This window comes from Hydra viridissima, unplaced genomic scaffold, assembly GCF_058129835.1.
Source record: "Hydra viridissima isolate aposymbiotic clone 2 unplaced genomic scaffold, HvirCarnegie_v1 scaffold_1, whole genome shotgun sequence".
Taxonomy (NCBI): domain Eukaryota; kingdom Metazoa; phylum Cnidaria; class Hydrozoa; order Anthoathecata; family Hydridae; genus Hydra; species Hydra viridissima.
In genome coordinates this window covers 15302197-15329439 of record NW_028324300.1, presented here as the reverse complement: position 1 = coordinate 15329439, position 27243 = coordinate 15302197, and the positions used below count along the sequence as shown (strand labels likewise).

The 27243-nt window shown below is 31.7% G+C and overlaps 2 long non-coding RNA genes across 2 annotated transcripts in view; one reads left to right on the top strand and one right to left on the bottom strand.

The window, feature by feature from the left end:
* The window catches only part of LOC149893533 (uncharacterized), a 26930-nt gene extending 8391 nt beyond the window's left edge, over positions 1-18539 (top strand). The window contains exons 3-8 of the long non-coding RNA XR_016451821.1: positions 9631-9869; positions 10004-12325; positions 12749-12850; positions 12964-13020; positions 13144-15001; positions 15204-18539. This is a non-coding gene — a long non-coding RNA (uncharacterized LOC149893533). The remainder of the gene's footprint in view (positions 1-9630; positions 9870-10003; positions 12326-12748; positions 12851-12963; positions 13021-13143; positions 15002-15203) is intronic.
* A 2519-nt stretch (positions 18540-21058) lies between these two features.
* On the bottom strand, positions 21059-25741 carry LOC149893532 (uncharacterized). The gene is made up of 2 exons (XR_016449233.1): positions 25608-25741; positions 21059-25479 (listed from the first exon to the last, which is right to left on the bottom strand). It is a non-coding gene; the product is annotated as an uncharacterized LOC149893532 (long non-coding RNA).
* Positions 25742-27243: the final 1502 nt, after the last annotated feature.

Sequence of the window (27243 nt, the reverse complement as noted above, 5' to 3'; positions counted from 1 at the left end):
TTTCCTAATGGTACACCAGGGAGAGATTGGTATAAGCTTTTCATAAACCGGTGGAGTCATAAGTTAAGCGTCAGGGCCATAGGCAATATTTCATCACTCAGAGCCGCTTCTTGCACACAAGAAATAGTTGCAAAGTATTTCAACACACTGCAAAAAGAATTCAACGAAGCAGGAATCAATGAAAGTACTTCATATCATTTGTGGAACTTTGATGAAATCGGATTTTCTGGTGATCAAGGCAAGCAACATTTAGTTTGCCGGTGTGGTGCAAAACGACCATTGAAATTGGTTGGCAACAATGAAAAAACCCATAATACAGTTGGAAATTGCATCAATGCTGCTGATAATCGTCTTGCTCCATATATTATTTTTAAATAAAAAAAACGCCTATACAGAAGTTGGTGCTTAAGCGGTCCAGACGATGCCGTTTACGCCATATCTCCATCCGGATGGATGGAAGATAAGCAATTTTTGAATTGGCTCACTGGCGTGTATGTTCCTGCCATTAAAAAAATTCCAGGTATTTAGTTTAATCTTTACTTAAATCAAATAATTATTTAATTAGATAAATCTTATTATGGTTATCAAATTATAGGCATTCATATTTTAGTCGTAGATGGACATGTGACACATGTCACCTATCGGGTCATATTTATTTGTATCAAACAATATCTTGTTAATTTGCTTACCAGCTCATACGTCACATATTCTGCAGCCACTAGATGTCGGTGTTTATTGTCATCTCAAAAGAGTTTGGCGCAAATTACTTCAACAGTTTTATGCAGAGACAAAGTTCAGCAACTTATCAAAAGAATGTTTTAGCCAACTGCAACCAAAACTTCTTAGCTCTGGTGAAGTTTTTACACGCACCCAAATAGTTAGTGGATTTCAGAATACTGGCTTGTTTCCACTTGACATCAGTAAAATTGATCAGTCAAAATTTCAAATTGCTAATACGTTTGAAACACCGTCATCTCAACCTGAACCTTCATCATCACAACCACCAGAATCTATGAAAGTACCACAACCACTACTAGCACCAGGAACTACACCATCTCAGCCACTGCTATCTAAATCTATATCAACAACATCTAGCATCAGCATGTGTTGCATAGCATCAGCTTCAAAGTCACCTCCAAAGACAACTTGCCTGCAAACAACCTTCAATATTCTAATAACTCCGGCTATTCAAAAGGCAGCTGCAAACCAAGTGAAGTGTAAAATGTGCCGTAAAGTTTTAGGCGAAGCTTCAACAAGTCAATACATGGAATGGTATCAGTTTGAAAATTCGAAATGCAAGGCTTAGCTTCGTCAAACATGCATACCAAAACGATATGTAAAAGGCGCTGAGTTTTATTGCATCAAAAAGTGCCGCACAAATGACAATTCAGCTAAACCTCTAGTACCTCTTTACGATTCACCATCATCTCAAAAATAAAGTTTTTTTTATTTGGTTGTTTTTAATTGTTATTATTGGTTGTTTTTTAAATTGTTATTATTGGTTGCTTTTTGTTTTTTTTTTTATTAAGTGTTGTTTTAATTTCACATAAATTTGCGTATTTCATTCTCCCCGAATGTGAGGGTAGAATGAAATAACTTTTTTTTTCAATTAAATAAAGTTTCTTAAAAAACTAAAAACATTTTTTACTTGATTTGTATATATTTAATTACAGCTCAAATTTCTCTACAACTTTAAAAAAAAAGAAAATTAAAAAACTTTTTTCCTTAAAAAAAAATTAATCAAAGTTCTTAACTATTTCATTTGACCCCATTTTACTCTATACCGTATGTTCGAATATCTTAATTTTCGCGCTATAAAAAAAAGTCCCTTGCAGTCCGAAAACAGTAGTCAATATTTATCATAAAAAAAAAGAAAACTTGTCATCTCAGCTCAGCTTGTACAACAAAGCCTATCCACTCCGGAGTAATATCATATAACTCTATGTAATTTTGTCGCAAAGCATTCTGGGATGTCCTGCCGGACCATTGAAACTTTATAATATTAAATATCAAGTTGTTTTCTTGCATATATCTTAAAGAATTTTGACATTAACTATAGCAATGCCATCATTTTGTGCTGCTCTAAACTGTGGAAATAAGAGTGGAAAATGCTGTAAAGATATTTCATTTTTTCGTTTTCCTAAAGACGAAAAAAGGCAAGCTAATATCAATATTTTACTTAAGTACTACTTACTTTATATTTACAATTGAGTTTTAAATTTTAATTCATTTAGACGTAATTGTAATTATTAATAGGTTTTTTCCTTTCTAACTTTTTATTTCATTAAAACTTTATGAAATAAAAATTGTAACTTGAATATTGTAACTTTTGAAAATAAATGCTCTTTTTAATTATTAGATGTAAAAAGTGGCTCATCAACTGTCGTAGGAAAGATCTAGACAACACACCTTTGGTATTTTTAAACAAAAATTTTTATTTGTGCAGCAATCATTTTGAAGACACAATGTATTATCTTACAAATAATGGTGGAAAACGTCTCTTACAATCAGCAATTCCTACTATTTTCAATATACCAAATCCTCCTCCATTTGTTGGTTGCAAGAGGAAACCACCAGTAGAACGACATCCAGTCCCAGTAAAAAAACGTGATGTTTATTTACCTGTTAATTCAGATAATATTTCAGAGAACAAATTGCCTTTTAATGAAATCAATTCCAACAAGGTTCAAAGGCTGCTATCAAGATTGCGTGTCAAAAATACTAGATTACATAAACAGGTTGAACATTTAAAATCCAAAAAAAAAATTCCACAAATCTGTGATGAATCTATAAATCATATCTTAAAATTATCCAGTAAATACTTATCACCAATACAAGTTAGTTTTTTTAAAAGTCAACTCCTGATGAGTAAACGAGTCAATAAAAGAAAACGTTGGTCAATTAGTGACAAGATTTTGGCATTGCGACTTCTATTTCATAGTCCTCAAACTTTTAATGTCTTACGAACGATATTCTGTTTACCAAGTAAAACTTGTTTACTACTGTTTTTGTCTCGTGTATTTGCAGATCTTCAAACAGGGTTTTCTCCTCAATTATTTTCTCTTTTAAAGTTACGGGCTGAGGCAATGAAACCATATGATCGTAATGTCAGTCTTGTTATGGATGAGATGTCATTAAAGCAGTATTTAGAATATGATAGATATTCTGACACAGTTTATGGAATGAGAAATGGAAAACTTTTAAATCAGGCTCTTGTTATTATGGTTAGGGGCTTGTCAAACAAATGGAAACAACCAATAGCTTTTTTTTAATAATTCAACAGTATCAACAGCTGACTTGGCTTTTTTACTACGTGAAACCATTACCAAAGTTCAAGAAACTGGTTTACACAGATGTATAGTTTGTGATCAAGGAGCTACTAATATAGCTGCCTTACGTTTGCTTGGGTTTTCCAAAAATTCGCCATACTTTCTAAATCCTTCTATTGATAGAAAAATTCATGTTATTTTTGATCCTCCACATTTAATAAAAAGCATTAGAAACAATTTACAGAGACATAACATTGATATTAATGGTGAAATTGTTTCTTGGCAACATATCCAGTCTCTATACTATTTAGACAAAATAAACTCTGTGCGTCTAGTACCAAAACTAACAGACAGGCACTTAGACCCTGGGCCTCTTTTATCTATAAAGGTAAAACTTGCAACTCAAGTTTTCAGTTATCAGGTTGCTACTGCATTATATTGCTGTTCTAATACAAATTTACTGCCTTTGAGTGTCATACCAACAGCAAGATTTGTTGAACGTATGGATACTTTATTTGACATATTGAATTCATATAAGTTGTATGCTGACAAACCAGCTCGTTGTGCTCTAACTTTAAAAGGAGATAGTATTTCTCAACTGGAAGAGTTAAAGTATTGGATTGAGAAATGGAATTTTTGCGGTGTTAAAAATCAAGCAAGTATATCATGTCACTGGGGTTTAAGTGTCACAATAAATAGTGTGCTAACCTTAACTAGAGAGCTGTTTTCTGAAGGTTTTGAGTTTGTTTGTACTTCTCGATTCAATCAGGATTGCATTGAGAATTTTTTTTCTATTATTCGAAGCAAAGGTGGATGGAATGACCGTCCTAATGTTCGACAATTTCAAGCTGCCTACCGAAATGCCTTACTTCTTTTATCTGTGGAGAAAAGCAAATCCAATAGCAACTGTATAAAGGACTCAGATTTTTCCACAGCTTTCAATCTAAATGAATTTATGAAGTGTTGCAATCAAAAAATCACAGATTGTGGGATTTATCAAGTAGAAAGACCTAAGGAAATCTCTTATTTTCTACCAGGATCAGTTTATAGGTTTACTAGAGAAATTTCAATGAAACCAATCAAACAAGCTCTTTCACACATGGCTGGGTGGCTTGTTCAAAAAGTTAAGTTGTGTGATAGGTGTGAAGATACACTCTTTCTCGGTTCAACTGACAATCCATCAGCTTTTATGTCACTAGTTTGTGAAATGGAAACAACTTTTATGATATTCATAAACAAATATCTTGAAAGAAAGGGACTGGCCATGATTCTCATCAATAAAGTTAAAGAATCCTGTCACTTTCAGTTTTTGTATGATCTGCATGAAGAACATGCACATAATTTAGAAAAAAACATTGTTCGGCTTTTTGTTATTACAAGAATTTTTTATTTCATAAAATTTTTTATTTCATAAAATTTTTAAACAGGGATCTGAACCCACGTAATAAGTCAAATTCAAAAAAACTTGCACGTATTGTTCATAATTGATATACATGTTAATATTTCTTCAATATATTTCTATGTAATTAAATGTATATTAAAAAGTTTTATGGTTTACAAGTGTATGTTATACAAAAAATAATTTAAAAAATTTTAAACTTGTTCTCTTTTCCCCATCATTTCATTCTTACTGAAACATCTTAAACTATAAAAAATTTAAATATCTAACAACAGAGTTAATCCGTAAAAAAAACAATTTTTGTAAGTTGCGGAAAAGGTCCGGCAGGACATCCCAGAATGCAATTTTCGTCAATTAACAGGAGTTTCGCTAAGTGGATAGGCTTTGTTGTACAACGTCAAAACACAGTATCTGTATTTTTCATAATTTGATATGAAAATGATTTTGTAAAGTACGTTGGGCCGCCAACTTAACTTCATACTAAATATATATATATATATATATACTTATCTATATATATATATATATACTTAAATATATATATATATATACACTACCGTGCAAAAGTCTCCGCTCATTTGTAATATTTCAATAAAGTAACAAAAGTTTGCAAGAAAATTGCGTTTATTTTTAATTGTTTATTAAACAATGAATTAGACAGTAAATACAATACATTTTAGGATGATTTTAAATATATAAAATCAAGAAAATGTTAATATACAAAGTTGTAAATGTTAAATTTTATTTTCATCAATATGAGACCCCTTGGAGCGTATAACAGCAGCACATAATCTTGGCATTCGGGCTAATAATTTATTCATGGTTTCCGCTGTTATCTCATTCCAAGCTTCTTGCAAACGTTCCCATAGCATTTGCTGATTAATAAAAGATGTTTCACCTGCTTCTCTGATCTTCCGATCCAGTTCATCCCACAACTTTTCGATGGGTGATAGATCTGGTGATTGAGGAGGCCAAGTCATAACTTTGCAAACTTTTCCCCTTTCTTTTAGTTTCAAATAATTTTTGCATAATCCAGATGCATGTTTTGGATCGTTGTCCTGCTGCATGATGAATCCTTTCCCAATTACACGAATACCAGATGGAATCGCGTGCTTAACCAAAATATTATGGTACATGTGTTTATCCATGGTAGATGTGATTTTAACTAAATCTCCAGTTAACCCATTGCCAAAACATCCCCAAAGCATAATATTACCACCTCCATGTTTTACAGTACTTTGTATACATTGAGGAAGCACTCTTTCATTAGGTAAACGCCTAACATGCACGCGACGTCGGGTACCAAAAAGTTCGAACCTACTCTCGTCTGTCCAAAGAACTTTCTTCCAATCTTCTAATCCCCAATTTTTATGCATTTTTGCCCATTCCAATCTTTTCTTCTTATTTACTGCCCTCAACAAAGGTTTACGTGCAGCAATGCGTCCAATTAAGTTGACTGATCTTAGTCTTCTTTTTACAGTATCAGTTGATACTGGCTTTACCCTTGTTTTGTTGAGTTCTGCTGTTAAAATTGTGGCTGGAATTTTTCTATTTCTTTTGCTGGACACAACAATAAACGTATCTTCTTGCCGTGATGTAACTCTTGGTCTTCCAGAACGTGATCTGTCACTGTTGGAACCAATATCATGCAATCGTTGTAGAGCATATCTCACACCTGATTCGGATATTTTTAACCTGGAAGCAATTTTTCTATATGAATAACCTTCTTCACGTAAAATACATATTTTGCCACGAAGTTCTTCACAATATTCTTTCTTTACTTTCACCATTTCTCAAATTCTTTATTAAATTCAAGACATTAAATGCGCACACTAATGCCATTTTCAAGTATAAATATAAACATAAGTCTATTAAAAGCAACCAATTAAAATTACTGAAAACATCCTTACCATGCCGGAAAGTATCATGCTACTGTCAAACCTAAGCTTACAAAAAATATTTTGGTTAAAACTTTTGTGCAGTTTTAAATTTAATAAAGAATACTGAAGAACTTTATATGTATTTTACGTGAAAAAGGTTATTCATATAGAAAAATTTCTGCCATGTTTTTAGCAGCAGAACTCAACAAAACAAAGGTAAACATTTACTGTTCCTTGCAAATATTACACATGAGCGGAGACTTTTGCACGGTAGTGTATATATACTTAATATATATATATATATATATATATATATATATATATATATATATATATATATATATATATATACTTATCTATATATATATATATACTTAAGTATATATATATATACTTAATTATATATATATATAAATAAATATATATATATATATATATATATACTTATCTATATATATATATACCTAAATATATATATATCTATATATACTTATCTATATATATATATACTTAAATATATATATATATATATATATACTTATCTATATATATATATACTTAAATATATATATATATATATATATATATATATATATATATATATATATATATATATATATATATATATATATATATATATACTTATCACTTGAAACTTCATATTATGAAGTTATCAAAAATACAGATACTGTGTTTTGACGTTGTACAGCTGATCTGCGCAATTTAAATTTTAAAATGAAAAGAAACAATCATTCTGAAGGTCTGAATTATTATTATTGTTTGTATAATATATATATATATATATATATATATATATATATATATATATATATATATATATATATATATATATATATATATATATATATATATATATATATATATATATATATAAAAGCCAGCTAAGCAGCCAAAAAAATCAGGCGGCTAGCCAGCCACAAAAATGTAGGCTAGCCTCTCATGCCATCAGCTAGCCGGTCAGAATGTTTTTTAGCCAGCCATGAAAGTAAAATACTGTGGCTAGGAGGTCTAACGGGGGCTTCTTCAAAATATGGACTTACTTGGAACTCAATTGGGGAAAAAATTTTGCTTAACCCAACTATGCCGTCGCTAATTGACTTGCAATTGTTACGTTGGGGTCCATACGGAGCCCAATTAAATAATTATGTCTTTAACAAAATAATTTTAATAAAACTAGACTTAATTTTTTCTCCAAAAGTTCTTGTGGAAGTGTTACTGATGTAAAAAATTTGTCCATTGTAAGATTTCTTCCAGATCCTTTTATGACTTCAACTAAATCATGTACTACTTGTTGCCCTTGATTTCTTTCTGAGCAATCGCCATGAACACGACTAGTATAAAATAGTGCATTCAAGACATAGCTGGTACTAGAATCACACAATAACCATAGCTTTAACCCATACTTAGCAGGTTTGGATTTTATATATTTTCTAAAGGAACAAAGTCCACGAAATGGAACCAGCTGTTCATCAACAGTACCATTTTCATATGGTCTAAAACTATTTAAAAGTGTTTGCACTCAAATATCAAAAACCTCATGAATAGGTGCAAATTTGTCATTGCTGCGTCTTAATAATCGAGTTGCTTTGTCGTCAAATCTCAAAACTCTTGAAATGGTATGAAAACGCTCACAACTCATTAAAGAACGAAAAATCTGCCGTCCATCACTAATGTCCCATAGCTCCTCTGTAGCATCACCTGCTGATCGGTAAACACCTGCTAAAAATAAAAGTCCAAAAAACCCATTTTGTTCATCCTCAGGTGTTGGTGCTCACTTTTCTTTAAAAACAACTTCACCTTCTTTGTTTGATTTAGTTAGAACTATCTTGAAGATATTTGGGGTAAAAAAAAGTTGAAAAGCAGTATTTATCGAATGTGTCATACGTATTGCATATGGTGTTAATCTTGGTTTTAATTTCATGACATTTTGTGCTGCAAATTTTTTAGTCTTTGTTTTTGCCATATTTTATTACTTTTTGGGCGCTTATAAACATTTGTTGTATTGCTAACTTCCGCTTCAGTTTCAACTATTTCTTTAGTTTTACCTGGACTTGTTTCCTCAGCTCTATCATTATGTATATTTTCTCTTTCTAATAGATTATTTGCATAACTTATTCCCCTTTGACTATTTGTACCATAAATGCTGCTAGTGCCTCTAACTTCACCACGAGTTCTACATCTTCTAGCTCCTAATACTGGTGTTGACTTATTCTCTACTTTTGAAATTGTAGGAGTATCTACTTGAAAATCAGCATCATCTGATGATTCAGAAAAAGATTGAGTTACAAATAAAAAAAATGAAAACAGTTTTTAAAAGCGTAAGTTATGAAAAACAATTAATTTTATAAGAAAAACTATGTTGGGGTCCATATGGAATATTGAGCTACAATAAATGGAAATTGAAACAACATCATTGATGTATATTTTGAAGTTAACTAAAAAAAGGAAGCAGTGTTCAAAAAATATTTTTTTTGGTCTTTGTACATCTTCTGATATTTAACAGATGCATAAAATGTTGGAAAAAAAATACAAACCACATAAAAATATAATGCAAAAACAAACTACTCGTGGGGTCCGTTTGAATCCCCAACATAAAATTAGGGTTAAAACAAACATTCGTTAAGTCAAACTAATTTCCTTGATCACAAGAAGGTTCAACTTACCGGGATTTAGCTGTATCAACTATATATAGTCCAACTATAGATAGTTTTTGATGATAGCCAGCCTTAAAAATCGTACCCAAAGATATCTTCCGAAAGTTCGATCAATCTTAGATTTTTGTAGTTTTTTGAAGCAAAAAATGTATGAAAGTAGAGAGAAAAAGTGAGAAAAGATAAGTTTATTGAAGAATAAAGATCAAGTCGACCTTGAGAAATATTACTAAGAAGTTTGACAAGCCACGGTCAGTTCTGTCACGCGGCAATTATGTTTGTATACATGTGTTGAAGTTAAGTGAGTGTTTGAAATAACTTTGATAAAAATCGTTTTTATTGATTTTTCTGCTGACATGTAAGGTAAATCACAGTTACATTTTTAATTTCTTTTTTTTATTCCAATATAGCTAACAGCATTTTGTTTGTGCTAAGTATGTTTTCGAGTTTTACGATTGGCTTTTTTTCATGACCCATGCAGTAATACCATTTAGTATCCAGCTTTCCAGAAATGATGATGGCAATAAAAATTAATTTGATTACGTCTGCGAAAGGAACTGCCGTGGTAAGACACAAGTGCATGTGATAAAAGTTGGTCCCTCGTTTCATTAATAGTAGTGTTGATTAAAGAGCGGATTGAGTGCGTCAGGTAAGACAACTTCAAATATTTTTATTCGAGTTTTAGTGATTTTAGATTTAGATTTGATTTAGAGTTTGATTGTTCCCATAATGATGCTATTGTACCGTTCTGTTTGACCTTTTCTTCTATTTGTTTCTCTGAAGATGGTACGGAGTTATTCTGCTGCTTGCTATACCCTTTTTGCAAAGGAAATCTTGAGCATCTTTACTCATGAAGGACAATCCTCTGTTGGAATGAATGTAATCAAACCAAAATGTATATAATCAAACCAAAAAGGACAAAAAAGTTGTGAAAGTTGGCAGAAAGATGGTTTGCATTGTTGACATACTCAATAGTTCCATGTCACAGACTTTACGTCATCAACTGAAAATATTTACGGTTAATTACGAGAACCAACAGAAGCAGTCATTCTGGTGACAACTGGTTGACATAACAAATTGTGTATAGATAAAAGAGTACACAAGCTCGTTGCTGAAGAGTACATACGATTTAAGTATTTGGTACAATAATGTCTATTTTTTTTCTGTAAACGATTTCAAAACTGTAACAAGAAAGCTCTAAAAACGCCACAATGATATCGTTCTTTATTTTTTTTCTGTAAACGATTTTAAAACTGTAACAAGAAAGCTTTAAACGCCACAATGATAAACGCCACAATGTTCTTTATTTTTCTCTAAACGCCACAACGTTTCTTTATTTTTCTTTTATTGTTCTTGTTAAACACAAATGAATGAAGGTCGTTGGTTTGTAAAAAGCTTGAAATACTTTCCTGCTAGAATATGGTGCGAATGTTAGACAGATTCAATAATAGCATGTGCTTCTTTTTTAGTTGTAGAATCTAAGTTCAGATTGATGCAACGATCACGAAAAAAAAGCAAATGGTCTACCATTTTGATTAAGTATCCCAGCGACTGCTGTATCAAATACGTCAGTTTGTAACTCGAATGGTCCATACTCACTAATAGAACACACGACCAAACATTCAATGCCTTTCTTGAGAGTAATAAAAAATTTAACACGTAAAAAGTCCAGAAGGAATTTTTTTAACTTTGACAAATAAGACAAACTTCTTCGAGAAATGGGGGATCCAGCGTGAAAAGTAGGAAAATAGACCCAATCTTTGCTTCAGGGATTTCGCATCAACAGATACAGGTATATCTCAGAGTGGGCGAAGTCGCTCAGTGTCTTGCCTGATATGTTGATAACTGACTTTGCAATCAAGAAGGTTCAGAGATGTTGTAGAGAAAATATTTTGTTGTGTGAGTTAAATTCTTCGTTTTAGCAGCTAAAAGGAAGCAGTTGAGGTTGTACTCAAGTACCTCTTTTGTTATATCACAGATTGTCAAATAACCAAGATAAGCAAAAGTATCTTTCAGTTTCTCTTTAACAATAAAACTTTCAATTGTTATTTGAAACTGTGAATAAGCGCTTTTTCGATTTTCCGTTTCGTGTTACAACAATTTGTGATAAACAGAGTGGTGTTGAAGACTTAATAATTCCTTCTTTGTAAAGACGTTGTGCTTCTGAGCTAATAAACTGTCTGCCTTCTGCATTGTGAAAGCGGGACTTTGAGGATGCTATAAAAGAGATGACTTTTGATGGAACGAGGCTAAATAATCTTCAGAATGCTTTGTCAAGAAAAACTTCCGTCATGCCCCTATTTTCAAGCAGCCGTTAACGGATTTACTTGAAGGTTGGTAAAGAAATTGCAAATTGCTTCTTTTTGGTAATCAATACATCAACTACCTTAAAACTACAATCCGTGGCAGTATTTAAGTGCTTTGATATAATTATTCTGAGGAGGGAGAAAAGTTAAAAGTTAAAAACAGCGAAAAGACGTACATAAGAGACTTATTCACCATGTCATGTAAATAAAAGATAACACGATAAAACGTAATGAAGAAAAAATAAAAAAAACAACGATTAAGAAAAGACGTACACACAGAGACCTATTTACCTGTCAAGTAAATTAATGATAAGTAGAAATAGCAACGAAACAAATGATAATGGAGAACTATAAAAGCTCAAAAAATAGAGTTACGAAGGACTTCGGAGGAAAGAAATAAAGAGAGTGAGAAGGACTTCTGAAATAAATGAAAAGAGTGAAAAGGACTTCTTGATAAACAAAAAGAGAGAGAGAAGGATTTCTGATTGAGTAAACGAAAAAGAAGGAGGAAAAAGGTCCTCTTCTTATATAAGTGAAAAAGAGAAGTAAGAGTTTTAAGAAAGATTTTTAAGAAGAATTTTAGAAAAAGAGAGTTTTTATTATTGAAGAATTGAAATTGTTGATAAAACAGAAGGAGTAAAAGAAATAAATAGAAGTCAGAAGAAAAATTGTTTGAAGATAAGTAAACAGAAGTTTCGCCGCCATTAATAAAGAAAAAAAAGAAAAAAGATATTTGTTTAAAGCTAGAAGAGCTAAAGATGAGTTATTGATAAAAACAGTATTGAACACTACGATTACCGTAAGAGAATGTTATTTGTGTTATTTAAAAGTTATAAATATAAGAGTGCTACCATTACACATTGATAGAACAATTGTTGAGTTTTAACATATTATAAAATATACTGAGGACGGCGAATATAAGTTTAGCCCTTTTAGATTAAACCTTGCCCTTGCCTAACGAAGTACTCCCCAGACCACTAACCTCGATCCCAACGTCCACATACCTAATCCACACAATCCTAAACCCAAAACTTCCCTTCCCCTTACTTCCACTAACTAAACAATAACAAACAAACATTAGACTAAGATTAAAATAAATTGTAATAAACGATAACACAAAACGCCACCCTCACATTATCAAATAATTCACCTTATTTTTATCAACATTTTTCTGAACAATATTGAGCAAATAATGTATTTGGTGGTTTAATGTAGAGGTTAGCCAGATCATACGTGTTACATTCACTTATGATTTCTGAAGCATTCTGATGATCACTGATGCATTCGAAAATCTGAGGAGAAATAAAGTTTGTTAGAATTCAAGGTTTGTCGATTCTTGGGCTTTAAAAGTCCTAAACTAATGTTTTTATTCTTGATTTTTATTCTTGACTCGATGATTTTTATTCTTGACTCGATGATGTATTTGGAGGTGTTTAGGTTCGTGCAGGTCGTAGGGTTTGGTCGACTGTTGCAACGTTACACAACGATTAACAAGTAAATAAAATTATTATAAGTTCGAACCGTAGATAAATAAACAGAACTGCACTTTTTAACTTTTTGTTTACAAAAAAATAAGAAGAAATATTAATAACATGATAATTGTTAACATCCTCACAGGTTGCATCATTTGGAAATGCACAGAGAACAAAAAAAGTTCTGTCTAAAACCTTTCTTCCATCTAAAACCATTCTTCACAGAAGTTGATATTAAAGATTTGTACAAATCATGGAAACCTTTAAAAAAGCTGTTATTTCTGGATGTTAATTGATGAGGCTACTGATGATGGGGGATGTGTAGAAAATATTATTATTGAAATGTTAGATTCTGACAAAGAAGTTGTAAAACAAAAATTTTTATTGAACACATTAATCGCTAACCATGACACTATAACGTTCCATTGAATCTGTCAAGATTCAAATTTTACCCAAAAATGATAATTAAACTTATCTGACTCATGGTTTATACAAAGTATGCATTTTTACAAAGCTTTTATCCCAACAAAAACATAGATCGACTTTCATCAAATGTAAAAAAAAATACTCTTAAAGTACCATCAAGGATAGAAAATTTAAAAAAAAAAATTAGAATCTGGTTTCGTTTTACCCCCCCCCCCCCCCCTCTAGTCAATAATATCACAATGGGGAACCAGACTAATTTTGAGAAAATTAATCGAGTATTTCATGTTTCATGTATCGGATGATAAGGGGACAGCTTCAATCAAAATTTCAAAAGATTTGTTAAGTGACATGAGAGTAAGAGCCTTTTTATTTCTTAAAATTATGAATTTCTTGAGACAACAGTAACAAAACTAGAATCACAACCATATATTTACATGCCAATTAAGCCAAACCATTTTAAATGCAAGTTAAAGTTGTTGCAGGTGCTGCAGAGTCAATTTTTAATAAAAACGGAGAAGCTGCGGTTTCAATTAAAGATAAAATAAAAATATTGAAAAAAAAAAAAAAAACGGTGCTAAGGGGCCTAACTTCTTTAGATCTCCAAGTAAGTTTTTTTTTTAAGAACTCAAAATTTTCTGAAAATTTTCTCGATGGAATCGCTTGCATTGTCAATTAACTATATGGCTACGCAAAAATTATACTCTTACAAAGACCTTTGCTTTCAAATACACACCAACTATTTATGTCAATGTAGAGCGAAGTTTTTTATGTACAGAAATGTTTTTCCAAGAATACAAAGTTTTTCTGTTAAGAGATTTAAGTGAAATGTTTATTGTTGCATGCTCTTGAATTACATGATATCCTTGGCTGAGTTTTTGTCTGGCTGCTTGCATTCGCCTTGTTTTGTTGTATTAAACAAGAAGTACTCTTCGGGCTGAAGTATTTGACGCTTTGAATAAAGTAGACGATGTGAATGACGACGTTTAATTGCATATTTGTGAGATATTATCTTTCTCTCGCAATACTTTTATCTTGACACTTTCATCTTGATGTACCGCCGCAAAAAAAACCTCGAAGTGGGGGCATATCGGAAAAAAAGGTTTTTTTCTTTCTCTTGTTTTATACTCAACTGAACATTACACCAAGCAGACCTTTTTCTACAAAGAATTAAATTCGCCGTTAGATCATGGGAGATACGAAAATGAAAAAACTAGCTTCAAGTTATGGATCAGATTTTATTACGAACATGAAACACAACGCAGCCGCACCAAACTTGAACTAGCTATCTTTAAACTCGTTTTTTCAACCTGAAACCCTCGATGAAACCAAATAGAACTTGTTTAATTAGTTTTAGGTGGGTGGTTGTAAAACGTGAGAAAATGCGAAACTAGCAACCAGATAACCAACAGAAACTAAAAAAAGAAGAACATATCGAAACAATATCTATTCAAGGCTCGAGCATTACAAGCGTCTATGATGTACGTGTAATCTTCGTGCTTTAAATAGGTTCGCCAGATGACGGGAGTTCAGAAACAGCCAGCGGTGAGTAAAGCGAGAAAAGAAAAGCAAGGGTGAAGGTATGTATATGGTATATATCAAACACTTTTTACATGAAAACACCCGATGTTCGTGTTTGCATACACATCATTTTGTTTTTTAATGGAGGTTTGTCTTTTTGCCCCATTTTTATAAATGAAAAATGCATGTTGTTCTAGTTCTACACCGTCAGTTTTTTTTTCTTTCTTGCATTGAAAAATGATTTTTTACATTCGTCATCAGATTAAAACGATTGCTTCGCAAATGTTTACCGTTCTGGCTATCTACGGAATATTTTGCGGATTGGCGAATGCCGAGATAAGTGCAGCAACTGAAATAATCTTTTCAGCACAGTTGATCAGTTCAAAACAAGCTAAATCGGCGGGGTTTTCATTTTTCGAGAATTGGACTAATATAATTAACGAAAAACTAAAATACGACCATAGACCATGTAAGCGCGATTTCAACAAATCATCGGGTATCACAATGTCAAACGACACTTACGAAGTGTTCTACATCGGAGACAATGTGAGCTATTTCAGACGAACACCTGAGATTAAAGTGGGATGCCGGATAGAAACAAAAATTTATGTTGACTTAAAAGAAAAAAAGGTCGAAGTAAAACGTATGAAAGTTTGCCAACATAATTGTATTTAAAGATTGTTTTTCTGTGTGCGTTTTGTAACATTATTTATTTATTTATTTGTGCTTACGTTTGCTTGAGTGAATCAAACGATAGTTTTTAGCTTTGCAACTTAATAGTATTTTGACTAAAATACATAAAACTTTTTGAAAACCACTTAAACAACGACTTATGACGTCGGGTTGCTCTTGATTTCAAAAAAAAAGGAGAAAGGGAATCGATATTTCAAAGGCGCGAGTGCCATCTACCAGTTGCAATAGTTAGGTATTTTCTTTTCTGTTCTGGTCTTAAGCATTATTTTTGACATTCGCATCAGCTTCTTAAAAAGCTCTCAGTTCTCAGAGATTCTTTATAATAAAGAGTTGCTATACAAACAACGCATCGTTTACATCATAATCACTGTTCAAAGTTAATAAACGAACCCACTTTCAGGCTAAAACTAAATGCCTCTCCACTTTTCGCGGTTTGGAGAAAACAGTTCTTAATGCTGGTCATCTTAAACTTGGGCTCTGTTAACAACTTACATGCATATCTTTGTCGTCTTGAATTGAGACAATCAACAAACACCCAAGACTTAAACGTCGAGATGTCTACATCAGCCTACGTTTAATCACAAATGCAAAACTATTTAGCTCAATGCGGTTCCTTCACCTAATTCTGCATAAATCATTTCACATTTAGTTTACAGCGTTCCAGAATTGTCATAAACTGTTACAAAATTGATCGAGCGGTAATCGTAATGCAGCGTAAAGTAAGGGAGACGAGAAAACTGGTTTTGGACAAAGGCATTGAAAATCTGGAAGAGAATTTTTAAAAGTCTTGACTAAATAGGATGACTCAGCATGACTGGACAATGAAACTGACATCGAATAGAACTCCGAGCAGGTTCCAGGTTTTGATGCGATAAAACGTTACTTGGTGAAACTCAGCCTATTAACAGATTGAGAGAAGAAACAGGCGCCAAGGCGGTTTTCCACTAGAAATTAAAAACAATTAATGGCTGGGTTCATAAGTAATCTTATCAAAAGCATTAGTTTCCTAACTGTGCTCAAAACATTCAAGCACAGTCAATCGACTGTTTTTTTTTAGTTTAAACCTTATAATCCTTTTAAAGTGTATATACTGACTTTTGATCAAAAGCTGTTGTGTGCAAAACTTATGCTGACACAGAAGACAATTTTCTTTTATAACCTTTATCTGAACCTGCAGCGAAAAACGAGAGAAAAGAAGAAGGCCAGCCTTTGATTGAGAGAAAATTAGAACGTTAGGTTTTGAAATGAATTGGATGAGACGCAGCAGTCTTTCATCCTCGGTTTGTAATGTTTGAAGTTTTGAACACAAAGGTTGAACGGTCAAAACTGCTGATGCGATTTTCAAACTCGTTAAAACTTTTTAATACTTTACGCATAAAGTTTCCATTTTTTCCATCATTTTGTTATGACCATTTAACTTGAGGTCAGAGAAAGTTAGAATTTGATTTTATTTGTGCAATACGGAAGTTTCTTGCATTTTTAATTAACATTGGTTATCTAATTATTTCAATTGACCACGTGGAAGGATGCTTAAGGAGGAAGAGAAAAAAAAGCGTTTTTTGCTAACAAAGATGCGGGTTTGTCAATCAACAAAGATGCGGGTTTGTCAATCAACAAACTGTAAATAAATCAAAAAGTCTCATCATTTAGTGAATAATTTAAGTAAAAAATTACAACAAACCGTCACCCTTTAAATGGAAACCTAAATAAATGACCAGAAGGCATCACTTTTGCATTTTGCTTTTGCTGTCGTCTGGTGCTCCAGACTACACCATATGCAAATAGCTTGAAAAATAAGAATTAAACTAAAATTAATTGTGACAGCAAAAAGGTAAAAAGCGTACCCAACAAGTTTCCTCAAAATCTGTTTCAATGAGAAAAACTTAATGCAAAACCACATTGAAAAAAAACCATAAAAAAAAGCATAAAGATACAAGACTCAACTTGGCAACGACCACATTATGCAGAACGGAAAAATGTTATTTTTACCGACAAAAGTTTTTAACTTAAATGGCCCAAAAGACTTTATATTTTATTGGCATGATTTGACACAATAACATATCATTTTTATGAGTCTTAACAGTTACTATACGGGCCGAGTTTTATTTCAACGGAAATTCACACGGGACGAAGCTTTAACAATTCAGGAAAAAGATCTACTTTGGATTGGTCTGCACGATCACCTGACTTGAAGCCAACTGAAAGGTTAGGGAGAATATTGTTACGGGGTGTACTATATATATATAGGTGTATATGGAAATTCTAGATATTGTAACGCGCTACGAGAACTTACAGTTTTCTTATTGATTTATGTTAAATTTCTCAAAAATTTTAAATAAAATTTACAAAAGTTTACTTTTGACGGAACAATTAAACTTTACTTGTTTTTTGGCATTTGAAGTTTCACTGTTGCGAGAAATAAATTAATGATTAAATAAACTGTAACTTTTTAAAATATTATGTGTTTAATTTTTTATTCCTATTAATACTTGGGATAAACAAAAAAAAAACAACTTTAAATTATTATTTTTTTTAAATTCAAGTTCTTTTTTAATGAGCTCAGTTTTATGTACAATATTGTAAGTGGAACTTTGGAAATTTCGTTGAGCATGACAAAATCGTTTCTCAGAAAGTACTTACTATTTAACTTTTCCGAGTTTTTTAATAAACTGTGGGAAACATTCAGCAAGTAATCGTAAAAAAGCCACATCACTATATAAGCAAGGACAAATCAAAAGAGTGAAAAAGAAACGACCAGTGCAGTTTTCGAAAAGGTTAGTTTGTCTTGAACCTCATTTTAAAATCAAGCAGGTTTTGCCTTCAAAAATGGTGGTTACTCTAAATATGAAAACGAGACAGCTTTCTACTACAACTATGATAGCAGTTTAAGAGAAGAAAAGAAAAGCAAATTTATCAAAATAATTTAAATATCCTTCGATAAACGAAGTAAAAAATCTTCTAAAGAACTTTTTTACAACCAACTTTTTTCTTGTTGACAAGAAATTTACACCAATTTCACCTTTTTTTAAAAGTTATTTGCATAAATTTAAAAAATCTAATCAACAGCAATTATGCCACCTTTACTTTCTAAAGTAAAAAAAAAGCAAGAGATCAAAATAGGATAGCATTATGGTGCATTCTCAAGATGAAAGTAGGATAGCATTATGCTGCCTTCTGAAATCAAAAAGGCGGTACCTGTCTCATCATGTCTTGAAGGACTGATTCAAAAGTATTTTAGAGCATTTATCATTAGTTTCATCATGGCCATCTGGAGCTGCTTCATTTGTAAAAATGAATTATACAACCTGAAGACAACCTCTATTGTAAATAAGAAATGGTATGAGAAATACATTTACCAAACAATTTTGTCACAAGTTTTTGTGTTATCAAGAGCATGGAGGAAAGTACTCTTGCGTCTGGTGTGGGTCACTGGAATTTGGACCACTAAGAGATTTAGGATCTTCGCGTTACTGGTTCTTAAAGTACCAAGAGGCTGATTAGCAAGAGATGAGTATGCCAGACTTTAGTTCAGCAGTAGATGTTGATAATGCTGAGTCCACAGCATTATCAACATCACCTCAACAACATGTGTGTCTGCTGCTGTTGTAAATTAAATATTGTCTTAATCTAAACTTTGTAAAAATTTATTCAAAAGAACCAATTAAATCTTGTTCTGAAGAAATTTATATTGTTGATCTTCTCCCTAACTGTAGAAATTCAAAAGCATTTTTAAGGAAATAACCCACTGACTTCATTTGTTTTGAAAAGGACATAAGAAAATCAAAAGACTTCAAAAATAATTTTCGTTTGCCTAAATGTTCTTACCACAAGTTCGTATTTAAAACCTTTAAATAATTTTGAACTTAAAAAAAAATTATCTTAACCTCCCCATTTCTATCACACCTAAAGTGTATACGATTTTTTTTCATGCACCTCACGTTATCAACATATAAAAAATTGATCTTGGTCTATTCATTGCGCAAGCAACTGAAACACTTCTTTCTAATTGATTGGGAAAGATACAAACGAGTTTTTTCTCACCCAGACTATTCCAAGCAGACTATTCCAAGCAGACTATTCCAAGCAGATTATTCCAAGCAGACTATTCAAAGCAGACTTTTCCAAGCAGACTATTCCAAGCAGAATATTCCAAGCAGACTATTCCAAGCAGACTATTCCAAGCAGACTATTCCAAGCAGTCTCTATGGGTTATAGCAGCAAGAAAGTACACCTTCAAAATAAACATAATTGTCTGATTTTGAATAATCATATATTATATAAAATCAGAGAATCACGTTTATTTTGAAGATATAATAGTAAATGAATAGAAAATTTTACTTAGAAACTGTTTTCTTTTTTGTAAAAAGTGAAGAAAGTATAAGAGCTTATTTTAAGAAGAATATTTTTTGCTTAAAAAGCTTTTTAAAAAAAAAAATTTGTTTTTGATCTATTAAAAAGCGAAAATAGTTTTTACCTTTTAGTGGTGAAATATAGTGAAAAATAATCAAAAAAGCTAAAAATGTTTCACGTACGTTGAATCAGGATTTCAAAAATTACTTGTAATGAACTCCTATTGCCAAATAGCCACCCTTCAAAAGAGTTTTTTTAGGATGTCAAGTTGATATTAGGTCCCAATATTTTTAAACTGTATTTTTCTTTGTTTTACATGTTCGGATTGTATTATTATGACGAATTCAATTATAAATCCATAAAAAAGAAGACTTATGGCAATTTATTAAAGTTTGATTTTATTAACTTAACCCTTTCATGCTCCAATTATTTTCCCATAACTAACATAACCCATAAAAAATCATCTACAAAATAACAGCGGTGCTATGAAATGTTAAAGAAGACTTTTTCTACAGCCTTTTTCAACTCTCTTTTATAAAATAATGTTGTTTTTAATCGGTTAGAATGTCGCTATTTGCATTGGGGTAGTTTAGCATAATTTGTTGTTATAAAACAACCCAGGGCATGAAAGGGTTTAAGATTCTAGTTAACTTTAGAGGTTACTTTCGCTACGACTTTTACTTTTTTATTAAAGTATTTCCTTCAGCTTGAAGTACTAAAATCCCAGAATTTTGCTTGGGCCTATTGTAAAGTATGTTTCACCTGCAAAGCATTAACCTTTGTGCACAAACTTCGAAAGTTTTTATGACTTATTTCTGTAATGTAGATTTATGAAACGATAATGGTTATTGTTTTTTGAGATCCAGACGTCTGTTAATTGTGGTAATTTCGCTGCAGAGGAAGTTCTTCTGCAAAAATGCAATCGATAACAACTTTGACACAGAAAGCAGCTTGTAAAAACTTTAAAACCTTAAATTAATTTTATTATAATTTTTAATTTAATTTGATGGTATTAACCAAATTGTATACCTAAAAATTATTCTTGCAGTTCTCTAAAAGAGCCGGAGGAATGATTGGGGAATTCTCTAACTATTTGGTTTCCCTTCGTCAGATATTCTTAGTGTTTTAATTACCAAAAAAAGACGTACTGTTATGATATTAGCCAGGCCTTTTCCCATTTTTTGTAACGAATTTGGAAGAGTTACTGTCAAATGTATGCCTTGGTACTCATAGGTTGCCATGGTTACCTTTTCTAACATTCCCTATGTTAACTACCCTGATGGAAAACTCCCTAGCTATAAAATCTGTTCTCAGTTCCTCGTTCAGTTCCTGTGCCAGCTATGAATTCAGTTATATGGTAGCCACATCCCCTACGGCATTATTTCCAGGATTTGCTTTGACCAATCTTCTTATAGTAGATTTACTTAACATTCTAAAAAACCATTTAAATTATATTTTTACTGAGAACTTTAATTGGTACTAATGAATTTTATTCTTTTCAGATTTATTTTTATTTTTTAAGAACTTCGCTTTAAAGTCTGGCATACTCATCTCTTGCTAATCAGCCTCTTGGTACTTTAAGAACCAGTAACGCGAAGATCCTAAATCTCTTAGTGGTCCAAATTCCAGTGACCCACACCAGACGCAAGAGTACTTTCCTCCATGCTCTTGATAACACAAAAACTTGTGACAAAATTGTTTGGTAAATGTATTTCTCATACCATTTCTTATTTACAATAGAGGTTGTCTTCAGGTTGTATAATTCATTTTTACAAATGAAGCAGCTCCAGATGGCCATGATGAAACTAATGATAAATGCTCTAAAATACTTTTGAATCAGTCCTTCAAGACATGATGAGACAGGTACCGCCTTTTTGATTTCAGAAGGCAGCATAATGCTATCCTACTTTCATCTTGAGAATGCACCATAATGCTATCCTATTTTGATCTCTTGCTTTTTTTTTACTTTAGAAAGTAAAGGTGGCATAATTGCTGTTGATTAGATTTTTTAAATTTATGCAAATAACTTTTAAAAAAAGGTGAAATTGGTGTAAATTTCTTGTCAACAAGAAAAAAGTTGGTTGTAAAAAAGTTCTTTAGAAGATTTTTTACTTCGTTTATCGAAGGATATTTAAATTATTTTGATAAATTTGCTTTTCTTTTCTTCTCTTAAACTGCTATCATAGTTGTAGTAGAAAGCTGTCTCGTTTTCATATTTAGAGTAACCACCATTTTTGAAGGCAAAACCTGCTTGATTTTAAAATGAGGTTCAAGACAAACTAACCTTTTCGAAAACTGCACTGGTCGTTTCTTTTTCACTCTTTTGATTTGTCCTTGCTTATATAGTGATGTGGCTTTTTTACGATTACTTGCTGAATGTTTCCCACAGTTTATTAAAAAACTCGGAAAAGTTAAATAGTAAGTACTTTCTGAGAAACGATTTTGTCATGCTCAACGAAATTTCCAAAGTTCCACTTACAATATTGTACATAAAACTGAGCTCATTAAAAAAGAACTTGAATTTAAAAAAAATAATAATTTAAAGTTGTTTTTTTTTTGTTTATCCCAAGTATTAATAGGAATAAAAAATTAAACACATAATATTTTAAAAAGTTACAGTTTATTTAATCATTAATTTATTTCTCGCAACAGTGAAACTTCAAATGCCAAAAAACAAGTAAAGTTTAATTGTTCCGTCAAAAGTAAACTTTTGTAAATTTTATTTAAAATTTTTGAGAAATTTAACATAAATCAATAAGAAAACTGTAAGTTCTCGTAGCGCGTTACAATATCTAGAATTTCCATATACACCTATATATATATAGTACACCCCGTAACAATATTCTCCCTAACCTTTCAGTTGGCTTCAAGTCAGGTGATCGTGCAGACCAATCCAAAGTAGATCTTTTTCCTGAATTGTTAAAGCTTCGTCCCGTGTGAATTTCCGTTGAAATAAAACTCGGCCCGTATAGTAACTGTTAAGACTCATAAAAATGATATGTTATTGTGTCAAATCATGCCAATAAAATATAAAGTCTTTTGGGCCATTTAAGTTAAAAACTTTTGTCGGTAAAAATAACATTTTTCCGTTCTGCATAATGTGGTCGTTGCCAAGTTGAGTCTTGTATCTTTATGCTTTTTTTTATGGTTTTTTTTCAATGTGGTTTTGCATTAAGTTTTTCTCATTGAAACAGATTTTGAGGAAACTTGTTGGGTACGCTTTTTACCTTTTTGCTGTCACAATTAATTTTAGTTTAATTCTTATTTTTCAAGCTATTTGCATATGGTGTAGTCTGGAGCACCAGACGACAGCAAAAGCAAAATGCAAAAGTGATGCCTTCTGGTCATTTATTTAGGTTTCCATTTAAAGGGTGACGGTTTGTTGTAATTTTTTACTTAAATTATTCACTAAATGATGAGACTTTTTGATTTATTTACAGTTTGTTGATTGACAAACCCGCATCTTTGTTGATTGACAAACCCGCATCTTTGTTAGCAAAAAACGCTTTTTTTTCTCTTCCTCCTTAAGCATCCTTCCACGTGGTCAATTGAAATAATTAGATAACCAATGTTAATTAAAAATGCAAGAAACTTCCGTATTGCACAAATAAAATCAAATTCTAACTTTCTCTGACCTCAAGTTAAATGGTCATAACAAAATGATGGAAAAAATGGAAACTTTATGCGTAAAGTATTAAAAAGTTTTAACGAGTTTGAAAATCGCATCAGCAGTTTTGACCGTTCAACCTTTGTGTTCAAAACTTCAAACATTACAAACCGAGGATGAAAGACTGCTGCGTCTCATCCAATTCATTTCAAAACCTAACGTTCTAATTTTCTCTCAATCAAAGGCTGGCCTTCTTCTTTTCTCTCGTTTTTCGCTGCAGGTTCAGATAAAGGTTATAAAAGAAAATTGTCTTCTGTGTCAGCATAAGTTTTGCACACAACAGCTTTTGATCAAAAGTCAGTATATACACTTTAAAAGGATTATAAGGTTTAAACTAAAAAAAAACAGTCGATTGACTGTGCTTGAATGTTTTGAGCACAGTTAGGAAACTAATGCTTTTGATAAGATTACTTATGAACCCAGCCATTAATTGTTTTTAATTTCTAGTGGAAAACCGCCTTGGCGCCTGTTTCTTCTCTCAATCTGTTAATAGGCTGAGTTTCACCAAGTAACGTTTTATCGCATCAAAACCTGGAACCTGCTCGGAGTTCTATTCGATGTCAGTTTCATTGTCCAGTCATGCTGAGTCATCCTATTTAGTCAAGACTTTTAAAAATTCTCTTCCAGATTTTCAATGCCTTTGTCCAAAACCAGTTTTCTCGTCTCCCTTACTTTACGCTGCATTACGATTACCGCTCGATCAATTTTGTAACAGTTTATGACAATTCTGGAACGCTGTAAACTAAATGTGAAATGATTTATGCAGAATTAGGTGAAGGAACCGCATTGAGCTAAATAGTTTTGCATTTGTGATTAAACGTAGGCTGATGTAGACATCTCGACGTTTAAGTCTTGGGTGTTTGTTGATTGTCTCAATTCAAGACGACAAAGATATGCATGTAAGTTGTTAACAGAGCCCAAGTTTAAGATGACCAGCATTAAGAACTGTTTTCTCCAAACCGCGAAAAGTGGAGAGGCATTTAGTTTTAGCCTGAAAGTGGGTTCGTTTATTAACTTTGAACAGTGATTATGATGTAAACGATGCGTTGTTTGTATAGCAACTCTTTATTATAAAGAATCTCTGAGAACTGAGAGCTTTTTAAGAAGCTGATGCGAATGTCAAAAATAATGCTTAAGACCAGAACAGAAAAGAAAACACGTAACTATGGCAACTGGTAAACAGCACTCGCGCCTTTGAAATATCGATTCCCTTTCTCCTTTTTTTTTTGAAATCGAGAGCAACCCGACATCATAAGTTATTGTTCAAGTGATTTTCAAAAAGTTTTATGCATTTTAGTCAAAATACTATTAAGTTACAAAGCTAAAAACTATCGTTTGATTCACTCAAGCAAACGTAAGCACAAATAAATAAATAAATGTTACAAAACGCACACAGAAAAACAATCTTTAAATACAATTATGTTGGCAAACTTTTATACGTTTTACTTCGACCTTTTTCTCTTTTAAGTCAACATAAATTTTTGTTTCTATCCGGCATCCCACTTTAATCTCTGGTGCTCGTCTGAAATAGCTCAGATTGCTTCCGATGTAGAACGCTTCGTAAGTGTCGTTCGACTTTGAGTCACCCTCTGATTTGCTGATATCGCGCTGATGTATTTTACATGAGCTATTGTTGTATTTTAGTTTTTCGTTAATTATATTAGTCCAATTCTCGAATGAAAACCCCGCTATTTTATCTTGTTCTGAACTGATCAACTTTGGTGAAAAGATTATTTCAGTTGCTGCACTTATCTCGGCATTCGCCAATCCGCAAAATATTCCGTAGATAGCCAGAACGGTAAACATTTGCAAAACAATCGTTTTAATCTGATGACGAATGTAAAACATCATTTTTCAATACAAGAAGAAAAAAACTGACGGTGTAGAACTAGAACAACATGCGTTTTTCAATTATAAAAATGGGGCAAAAAGATAAACCATATACATGTACATACCTTCATCTCTGCCTTTCTTTTCTCGCTTAACTCACCGCTGGCTGTTTCTGAACTCCCATCATCTGGCAAACCTATTTAAAGCACGAACATTACACGTATAGCATAGACGCTTGTAATGCTCGAGCCTTAAATAGATTTTGTTTCGATTTGTGGTTGCTAGTTTCGCATTTTCTCACGTTTTACAACCACCCACCTAAAACTAATTGAACAAGTTCTCTTTGGTTTCATCAAAGGGTTTCAGTTTGAAACAACGAGTTTAAAGATAGCTAGTTGAAATTTGGTGCGGCTGCGTTGTGTTTCATATTCGTAATAAAATCTGATCCTTAATTTGAAGCGAGTTTGTTCATTTTCTTAACTCCTGTGATTTAATATAGAAAAATGTCAAGGTGAAAGCGTCAAGCAAAATGAAGCATAACTTTTAGTAATAAAAAGGGTTTGTTAAAACCTCTGATAAATTTTTTATTTTTGAAAGCACATCAAATGAAATATGGTTTTTACCAATCTGAAATATGATGTTTACCAATCGGCGAATCTGATAATGCATTTGAATGTTCCCGACAGACTTAAACTTTAATTACACTCAAAAAAGAAGCGCAATATTTTTAATTACAGGAATTAGTTGTCGAATAATTAGTTACAATAATAGTTAGTTGAATTAAGGTGGTTATCAGGTAAAAAAAATAGCGATTTTTGTGAAAAAATGTGTTTCTTGGTTTATTAGCCAACTTTGTGTAAAATTCAATTGGCTTTTTAACAATATATAACATGATATGGGTTTAAAATTTAAAAAATGTAAAAAAATTGTTTTAGTTGATAAGAGTGAAAAAATTTACTTAGTGATGCGCATAGCAACCAATTGTTTTTATAGATATATTAACCTAAAAACTAGATTTAAATAATTATTTATTTTCTTTGGTCTGTATAATTAACTAAACTTTTGAACCAGAGTTGTAAAGCTAAGTAGTATGTTTTGATGTTATTTTTAATGTATATATTGTTTATAAACTTTGAAGCTTGATTTTTCAATTGTATTTTTTTGTCTGACTGCGAACAGCAAATCATTCATAACTTTTTAACCAGATATGCAATTGAGTTCAAATTTTCAGTGTTGTTTCTTTATAGATAGATCTACAATACCTTACTAGAACTAATCTTAAACTTGTTTCAGTTTGAATATATTGATATTTTACCTTAGGATTTTATATCAATAATATCCTTTAAAATTGAAAGTGCTACCATTTTAAAAATAATTTTTATTTTTAGTTTTTCTAGTAAACTTTTGTTTATTACATTATCATCTATTAGTGTTGTAAGTTTTAGCTTATAATGCCATAAAAAGGCTGAGAAAATGTTGTTTTCCTTTTCATTGATTTTTTTGCATTTTATGCTGAATCAACAAACAAACAAAAAAAAATTGTTTTTTTGAGCATTTTTATTTATATTAAGAAGTTTTTTTTTTTTTTAAATCAATTTTGGTATTTGATTATGTTGGCAATCAAAAAATATTTTTTTTACCTGATAATTATCAGGTTAAAATCGTTCAGTCTTTAACAAGCATTTTCACTCGAAAGTGAGCAAATGTAAAAACTAGTTCGTAGCCACTTCTTGGCTTACTTTCTAATGGATTAAGGTGGTT